The sequence below is a fragment of the Lactuca sativa genome, chromosome 5 (assembly GCF_002870075.4).
Source record: "Lactuca sativa cultivar Salinas chromosome 5, Lsat_Salinas_v11, whole genome shotgun sequence".
Taxonomy (NCBI): Eukaryota; Viridiplantae; Streptophyta; class Magnoliopsida; order Asterales; family Asteraceae; genus Lactuca; species Lactuca sativa.
Genome location: NC_056627.2, coordinates 199,603,414 through 199,613,725, shown reverse-complemented (window position 1 = coordinate 199,613,725; position 10,312 = coordinate 199,603,414).

Sequence of the window (10,312 nt, the reverse complement as noted above, 5' to 3'; positions counted from 1 at the left end):
AGTAATTAATAAAAAATTGCTAGATTTGTATTTTCCCCTTTTATTTATAGCTTTTTTTTTATTTATATACATATTAAAAATAACGAAATGCCGATGGATTTCCCATGTTAGAAAAAAACACTAATTTAATAACGGTTTATGATGCTTCAATATTTGTATAATTTTAAACTCATGAAAATGTTATTTGCTAATTAACACTAATTGAGTTTTTAAACGTCAATTGAGTTCTAATAAGTTAATTGAGTTTGTAAATGTTACTTTTAAACACTATTTGAGTTTTTAAACACCAACTCTAAATGCTAATTTTTTAAAACACTAATTAATTTTAAATACTAATTGAGTTTTTAAAAACTAATTTTTAAATGTTGATTGAGTTTACAAATGAATTAGACTAATACTATAGGTTAAAAATTATGTATATATATTTTTAAATATTATCATACACATATGAACATATTTCTAATAGAATAGATTAATATAGGGAATTTTTAAAAGTCGAAAAAGTATAGGATGAAATATGAACATTGTGTATTAATAAAATTGTGTATTAATAAAGGGATTAATGAGAAATTATATAATAACATTTCATATATAAAGCGGTTGTGACAGATTGTCAGTTTTCAAACTTCAGACACAAATACCAAAACAATTACACGATTGGTTTCGTGTGAATAGGAGGACCCGGTATGTATTTGGGGTTGGTTTACTAGGTCTTGTTGACTTATCATATCCTTATAGGCCTTGATGATTTTGATGGAAAATATATGTTAAAGTATAAAATAGCAATTAGAATGCACTTACGATCCGCATGAAAGTGAGTAAGGAGCAAAGGAAGAAATCCCTTCACAAATATTTAAATACATCCTAATATAATAAAAAAGAAAGAAAGTTATCAAGATCGAGATTTTACCCAAGTTTATGTTTTATATAACCATGATCGTAAGATCTGATCGTGATTGGAAGCTCCTCCCAAAATGAATTCATATTCAAGTTCGCTCTCAAGGTCATGTGTATGTATTATACATTATAATTTGATGTTGATTAAGACATCGAGAGTGGAGTCAATGTTAATTTTGTAAACACGAATCATAATTTTTGTAGCTACAAACCATAAAAATTAAGAAAACAACATCTTAATTAGAAAAAGAAACAAAACCATCGTTACCATGTACCACTAAGGGCATTAGATCACAAAGGGAATAACATGAATGTGTTCTACCTAATTCGAGATGAATTGATGAAGTGGTGATGCTCTATGATACTTTTTCAACTTATGGTTCTCGATTTCAAGTTGAAGAGACGGATTTTTGAAGCTCGTATATATAATAAAACTAGAGGGATGAGAAAGAATCTTATTATGATCTTAAGATCCTAGTCGGGATCCTAGGATTCTAATAGAGATCTTGCAGAAAATAGATCTTGGTGTGATCATTTATCATTTTTTGCTTATAGGATCTTAAAATCATAAAATTATAAAATCATGATCCGGATCTTAACAATTACGGAAGGAAGTTAGTAATTTAAGATTTCATCATTATTTTAAACCGAAGGTATTAATGTCAAATATATATATATATATATATATATATATATATATATATATATATATATATATATATATATATATATATATATATATATAATTTATGTAATTAAAGTAATGTTACAAATAACTTATATAACTTGTTAGCATGTAAATATTCTTATTACGTATGGTTTAATTATCTCATGGCCCAATATGGTTTGAGATTTTGACATAAAACTCCCCAATTTTACACAAACACACACAAAACGGTTATGCCCAAAGTTTTTTTTTTTTTTTTTGCCACAGATGCCTCAAATACCGGAAAATTTGTTCACTTTTGCCCCTTAGCCAAATTTTACCTTCTGGGTCAGTCACATTTGTCATAGAAGCCCTCATATTTACTTATCACATCGACCACCATACTTTTCGACCACAACCATTCTTTGCCACCAGCACCTCCATCAGCCACACACAAAGCACCACCACCACTAACGTCCATCATCCACCATCACCACCACTACCACCCATCATCCACCATCACCCAACGCCACCCTTATCCCTCCATCACAGAAACCCTTCATCACCTCCGTAATCATCCATCATCTTCTTCAACCCCACAACCCACCTTATCCCACCATAACAACAACCCAACCTTATACAACTGCCAACCCTTAGCTCCTTTCACAACATTTGACCAAACATCACTCTAAAACCTCCGCCAGCCACCTTCTACTATCACTAGCCACCATTAACCACCCTTATATCTCCATATCAGCCACCAAAACCACCATTCTTCATCTCCTTTATCACCACTGTAACCATTTTCACTAATCTTGAACCACCACCAACACAACCTATCATCTCCATACCAACCTTCCACCCTTACACTATTCTCCACCCTTAGACTCCTCATAGCTACCTTCACCCTTCTTCAAACCAAAATCATACCAGAACCACTATTCTCCAACCTCTTCCACTCCATCTTCATCTCCATAACACACCAAAACCAGTTAACCATCAAACCTGCACCCACCTTCAACCGCCAACCCAACACATCCATTTTGACATTGGAATAGGGTGTAATGCTATTCGAATTAGAAAGAGAAGAGGAAAGGGGGAGAAATACATATGATCGAATTTAGAGAAGAAGGAGAAGCTACGAATTTGGTGGTAATGTGAGCGATTTTGAGAAGGAAAAAGAGTGTGGCTTGTGTGAATTGGTGATCGAAATCAGAAAAGGAAGAAGAACCTTCAATCGATTTTGGAGAGTGAGAGCTGTAGTTTTTTTTCTTGTTTCTTTGGCTCCTGTCGGTCGAAGAAGCAGACGGTGGTGAAGGGCAAAATTGAAGATGGTAGTTAAGGCGGAGACGGTTGCTGATGGTGGTGGTGGTCGGCTACACATATATGATGGTGGTTGGTTTGTGCTAAGAAGTAGACCAGGTGGGCTACCGGCCATAGTGTAACGACCCAAAATACGACCCAAAAATTTTTGTTTTAATATTACTAAAAATCGCAACATCAACTATTAGATAATAGAACCATGAATCGTATCTCTCAAAATGTCATAGTAAATGTATCAATTCAAAACTGAAGTTAATATCATATCAAAATATCTAAATAAAACTCCCAGGAATAAACTACAACTGTGGTGTGTGCCATGCCATCAATCCGAGCTCTTCCCCTTGCTTGCGGAAGTACCTGAAACCAAAACTGAAATTGTAAGCACAAAGCTTAGTGAGCTCCCCCAAAATACCACATACCATACAATAACATATAAAGCACATACTGGGCCTTGCCGACTGCATCGGACCAAAGTCCGGACTAACCGGGGCCTTGCCGCTTGCATCGGACCGTAGTCCGGAAACTGCATCGGGCCGAAGCCCGGACTAACTGGGGCCTTGCCCCCTGCATCGGACCGATGTACGGCTAATTGCATCGGACCGAAGTCCGGACTAAATGGGGCCTTGCCCCTGCATCGGACCGAAGTCCGGCTAATTGCATCGGACCGAATTCTGGACTAACTGGGGCCTTGCCCCCTGCATCGGACCGAAGTCTGGCTAACTACATCGGACCGAAGTCTGGACTAAGTGGATGAACATGGCATATCATAATCATAACTACTAGCATAAAAACATATACTGCATACTGCATCAGACCAAAGTCCGGAACACATAACACAAAAACATGCTTGAATAACAAAGACATCAAGCACACTGAACTACTGTGTCGGACCGAAGTCCGGAAACTACTGCTAACTAGACGGGTCGGCATTGTGGCCGTAGACCCATTCCTACTGGAAGGAAAACTCACCTAAACTGCTGAACTCGGCCGATAACCCTCCGGCTGCTAACCGACAACTCTCCGAAATGCTGCTCCTCTAGCTCCCTGAGCAACCAATACCAATAACAACACTTAGACTAAACTGCCTTCCCGGGGTCAATTAAGTCAACTTTGGTCAAAGTCAACCTTCCTGATTGACCCTACTCGCCGAGTCAACCCGTCGACTCGTCGAGTTCTTATACTCAGAAAACTCTCATAACATGACTCAACTCGCCGAGTCGGCCCAGGACTCGTCGAGTTGAACGATCTCAAAATTCCGTCTTGACCAACTCACTGAGTCGCCAACCGACTCACAGATCCGAAGCTTAACCAAAAGAGGTTGGGGGTTCTGCGACCTGACTCGCTGAGTCCAAGAACAGACTCGCCGAGTCCAAGGCAATCTTCAACAGACCCATCGAGTTGTTCTTCCAACTCGTCGAGTTCCTACCCATCTTAATTCAACTCGCTGAGTCTACCCATGTGACTCGCCGAGTCGCTTCAGATCTTAATCTATATAGTGGCTTTTCGAGCCATGAAGGGGCTCCAAACTGTAGATCCAGTCTTCTAAGGCCCACCCTTTATGTAAAGTTGCAAACTTTACGTGAAACCAAGGAGCTATAGGCTTAAAAAACTCTAAGGCTAGGGTTTAAGATAAACATGCTTCACCAACACACCAAGGGTTGATACTTTATGGGTTTTTGGACCAAGACAAGCCTAGATCTGAAGTAGCAACCTCAAATCTGGACTTCTAACTCGAAATGGCTCCTTAACATGCCAAAATGGCCCCAAAACATCATCCAAGAAAAGATCTAGAAGCAACAAAGGCAAAGTGACAGATTGTTACCTTCAAACTGATGCTCACAACCAAAGAGTTGAATCCTCCAGCTCCTTAGTGGTCAAATCCTCCAAATCTTTCTCTTGCAAAAGCCCCAAGCTCACTTTTCTCCTCCTCCTCTTACTCAAATGAGGGTTTGGAATCGCTTAAAGAAGCTTCTGGCCGACAAGGGGGCTGAGGAGAGGACATAAGGTCCTTTAAATAGGGTGCAAACCCTAAGATTAGGGTTTTCTCATCCAAACCAGACTCGTCGAGTCCACTCACCGAATCGCCGAGTCGGTCACTTATTCTATAACTCGGATCCAGCTCCGACTCGGCGAGTAAGTATACCTACTCATCGAGTCCCTTCTTCAATCTACACTTTAAGCTCTTAACTTAAACTTCTGAAAATTGGGATGTTACAACTCTCCCCCACTTAAATTAGGCTTTGTCCTCGAAGCCTACTGCAGGATACGCTTCCGAACTAACCACTTGCACTGCAAACTCCGAATTCCCAAATAACTTAGGTCCTTCCAAACCCTACCACTGCACCCCTTTTTAAAATAACTTTTTCTCGCGTGGCAGCCTTGCCAAAACTCCATGCCGACCACCGGCCTCAATGTCATCACATAACAACCAAGTATCACCCAAGGATACTGTCCCCTTCCTGATAGGAACACACTTTCATGACTTGCGAAAGTTACATACCACAATAATTCACTGGGTCCTCTCCCGGTGCCAAACTATCCTCCCTTTTTTTCCATATCTGCTGATAACCCGAGCAACTCGCAAGGTTGGAACTCATTCTGTCCTCTTCATGAATCCATTCCTTTCATGCTAACTACCCCAGTTTCTCGCTAGAACAACAAAATCCACAGATCCACTTATCCCAGTGATTCACTTATACTTGGCCATAAATCAGATAATTGTGCTATGAGTGGGTTGCCACTCCACAAGCTATCCATAAAAGTCCAAAATACCATCACCGCTGGAGACCCAAGACTTTCTGGAAACACTGAACTTCCTGAAAACACTGAACTGCTTGACCACTGACTGCCTGAAACACTGATTGCCTGAAACACTGAACTGTCTGAACACTGAACTGCCTGAAACACTAAACTGTCTAAACACTGAACTGCCTGAAACACTAAACTGCCTGAACACTGAACTGCCTGAACACTGAATTGCCTGAACACTGACTGCCTGCAACACTGAACTGCCTGAACACTGACTGCTTGAAACACTGAACTACCTGAACACTGACTGCCTGAAACGCTGAACTGCCTGAAACAACATGCTGCTACATGGCTGCTTTCCTATATCTCTCGAGACCCTCCTGGTCTCAATTCCCTCGACAGTCATCTGAAATATCGGGTTCCAACCCGGCTGTAGAGCCAAATGACTCCCTATTTTTGTCACCTCACATGACTTCCGAACAAAATCCTTCTCTGGAACTAGTTGCCACTAGTTATCATGTTACTGAGGCTCTAACATCCTCCTGATCCAACCGATCGGTTTCGAGCGTCGAAACCTGATGTTACTAAATCGTAGCTAAACGTGATTGCTACCAGAACAATTTTAGCCTTATATAACAAGTAACCTGAAGCAATCCATTGCTTCCGATCTCAAAACCGCAGTGACATGCCTACAGTCTTATCTCTGGCTCAACTAGGTCTAATCCATCCAGATAATCCCGAAATCTAATTCGTGGATTTCCACATCCTTACTGCTACGCCCGATCTGGGAGCTAATGTTTCTTCCACATCCTAACAACGTGCTCATGCTATCTACCAACCTGGTGGATGCTACGGCTACACCCGTAGACTTACAACACTCTATCACTATCCAGCTACTAGTGAATGCTACGGCTACACCCGCAAACTTACAGCACGCTAATACCATCTAGCTGCTAGTGAATGTTACGGCTACACCCGCAAACTTACAACACTCTAATACTATCTGGCTGCTAGTGAATGCTATAGCCACACCCGTAGACTTACAACACTCTCCCTGCTGACTCTATCACTAACTACTATTCCGAGGGCACCTTGACTCACCCAAGTCCTGCTAGCGATCCCCCAACTTGATTTCCACAACTAGCCCTCAGTTATCCAATGCTACAGCTATCTGTAGGGGTGTGCAAAAAAACCGCAAAACCGAGCCGATCCGGTCAATCCGAAACCGAAAAAACCGAAACCGAATTAAACCGAAATAGAAAAAAACCGAAACCGAAAAAACCGTCTATTTACGGGTCGGTTTCGGTTTGAACATTTAGGTATCCGCGGATACCCGAACCGAACCGTTATATATATATATATATATATATATATATATATATATATATATATATATATATATATATATATATTAAGCATTATTTCCGTTGATCATGAAACATTATTTTCAATACAGAGAGTGAACTATCCCCAAGCAATAAATAAATAAATAACAAAGGTAAATATTATTAATATAGAAATAAAACATAATAAAAATATTTCCTGTTTCCAGTTTGCACTTCACCGTATATAATCTTTTTTCATGGCTAGATTAGTTGACAATTTTTTTTTATCAAGAAACATGATACGGCCGACCATGGGAAATTTCCAGTTTGCACTTCTATATATTCATCATGTTTCTTATTATTTTCATTATTATAGTTATTATATAGATTATAATTAATGTTATTTGAACGTCATCATCATTTTTGAATCACTTGCTTACTTATTTTCATGAAGAAATTATCGAAATAAAGTTTGTAATTAGGATTAAATTTGACGTGTATATTTAGCGGGTATCCGTGAACCGAACCGTGGTTACTCGTCTTCATACGGTCCAGTTCGGTTCGGTTTTTTTGCCAATTCGGTTCGGTTTCGGGTAGTGCACATGAGGTACCCCCCCCGTAGTCACGGTTCACAATTTTATTGATACCCGAGCCGAACCGCCCCGCAAACACCCCTAGCTATCTGGTAGTCTTACATCCTTGCTATATTTGCTTTCTGTCGAGAAATTCTTCAACTTGGTTTCCCAAACCAATCGTCAACTAATCCCTAATACGTGAAACCGACATTGGGAAGTTTTCCAAACTCCCAACTCCTAAACTCCTGAACCCACTAGACCCTTAGGGCTGCCTTTTCTTCCTACACAAGATTACCAACCCTTTCTAAGTTTAGGATACTACTGACCATGAATCCATGAAGGTTTCTCCCCCACTTTCGTCCGGATAATTCTTACAACTCACAACTTGAAAAGGATTCCCCATCCTTCCTATCATCTAAAGGGGTCGATCTGCTGACAACCCACGTTTATCCCTGCTGACGCTTCAACTAACCCTTCATCAGACCTACCAATCTTATCGACGAATCGAGCACCTTTAAATCCCCGATTGTTCCTGCTTCAGTGACTACATCCTAATAACCCGCACTTAAGGGGGAACATCTTCGAACTACTATCCTATCGTCCTCTGGTTACTCCACTGGGAACTCAAGCTTACCACTGCCGAAAATATAACTGATCTATACACAACTAACACCTTCCCGAAAATAATGGGACACCACCGAGTCTCACTCACACTTTGCTACAATTACTACATCTGAAGTGACCTGCTTACGGGGACGTCCTCAACTATCATTCTAGATTCCAAGGTATGCAGATGGCATATGACTCAATCCCAAATAGGTAATATAATATTCCAATATAAGTACTTACTAAATCGGTGCAGTAACATAACAACAACATCATAAATCATAATTGACAGGAAGGTAAAAGATATGTACCCCCAACATCTAGTGTTGCTCGAATCCTTGTTGAAATCAACCAGAATACTCTGCTCCAAGCCGTGGGTGCCCTTACCCGACCCTGATGTCTGCTGGCGGTTCTTGAAGTCCCAAGGGCAGGAGCTAGCACCTGCCCTGCTGTATACAAACTCGGACAGTGGGCCTTCTTGTAGCCCCTCTGATTACAACGGAAACATATCAGATCAAGCCCCTGAGCGATGGTAGTAGTACAATCTCTGCTAAAATGACCAGTCTGACCGCACTTGAAACAGCCAGGATCGCCACCTCTACTACTCCTACACGCACCCCCGTGCGTCCTGCCACACTTACCGCATCGGCTGCGGCCCTGGAAGTCTCTCGATCTCGAACTCGGCCCTTTGGTTCTTTTACCTGAACTTGTGGGCCACTGAACCTCATCTGGTTTCCTCTTCCTTTCTGACTCCCGGTAAATCTCTCGCTCCTGCGTTACCCCGTCATCCCCATCAATCATCTAAACAATCGAAGTCTGATCCTGAAGCTTCTCGGCCAACCTATCAGTGACCCTCTTGACGATGTCGGGTAGCTCCTTGCAAACGACCCGTGAAACATCCGCAACGACCAAATCATACAGGGGACTCTCCTGGGGATAGGGTGCCCCATTCACTCCCGACCCCTGATGGTAAGAGCTAAAAATAGGATCCCCCTCCCTGATGGATCCCTGGGATCCATAAGAATCAGGCTCTAGACGAGCCCCAAACTGCCCTGAAACTATCCCGGCCCTAAAGGCCTCAAGACGACTGTCCAAAAGCTCCATGATGGCCTCCCTAACTGAACCAAACATCACAGGAGTATGATCAATGATGTTGCACATAATCTCTTTGGAAATGACATCTCTCATCTGATCATCAAACTGTCCGGCTCTAAAGTCTGAGCCAGATCCCTCCCCGACACCTGAACTGCCAACTGATATCTCGCGCAACGTCACCATGCTAAAAACATATCACAATAACTGTCAGAATACTCATTGCTACTGAGGGATCTCACACATACTCCACCACACCTTGGTTTCGTCTGGGCCTCTCTTGAATCGAGTATGGATCCTCTGCTTTCAGTAGTACGGGCCCATACTACCTTCCACATCTATCCGTACTTTCCTTAAGAGTAACCTTAACTCAACCAAGTCCCTTCTACTACTACGGATCCCTGCTACTCTCATCCTAGGCTTGCCTTAGGGAAATCTATGACTCTATCCAAACCAGTCCTCTACTGCTGAAGGCCTCCTTGTAATGCCAATTAGTCATCACCTGAATACCATCACATGTGGCGAGGCTCAGATAATCCTTCGAGTAAAAGACTCGTTCCTATAACGGTTGCACTCAAACAAGAGCTGTGCATGTTAGGGTGCAAATTCATGCTTGGATGTAATGTGTTTAGGCTTTCCTCTTTGTATGTGTAAATGGGTTGAGTCTTTTCCTATAAATAGGAAGTGAGTGACTCCCATTATGTAAGAATGAAAGGAACCATTTGGAGTGTTAGACTAGAGAGAGAAATTGTATACAAACCCATTTATATAATCTTTCTAGATCTAATAAGAGCTTACAAAGATTTATTTACTCCTTATGTTCTTGAATTTGTATGATGAATCACTAGATCTTTCTAATTCCGCACATGCCATCATAATCAACACCACTACAATTGGTATCAGAGCGGGTGTTCTTGATTTTCATCAAGAATTGATCCTTGATGGCTATTTTGATCTGGTGATTCTTATTGTTCATTGATCTTCGTGTTTAGAGAGTGTTTTTGTGTTCTAGAAGTCGAATTTTTCTTTGATTTGATCCATAATTCGACTTTCTCTATCTAGAATACTTGTTTGTATCACTTTCTCTCTCTAGAAAACCC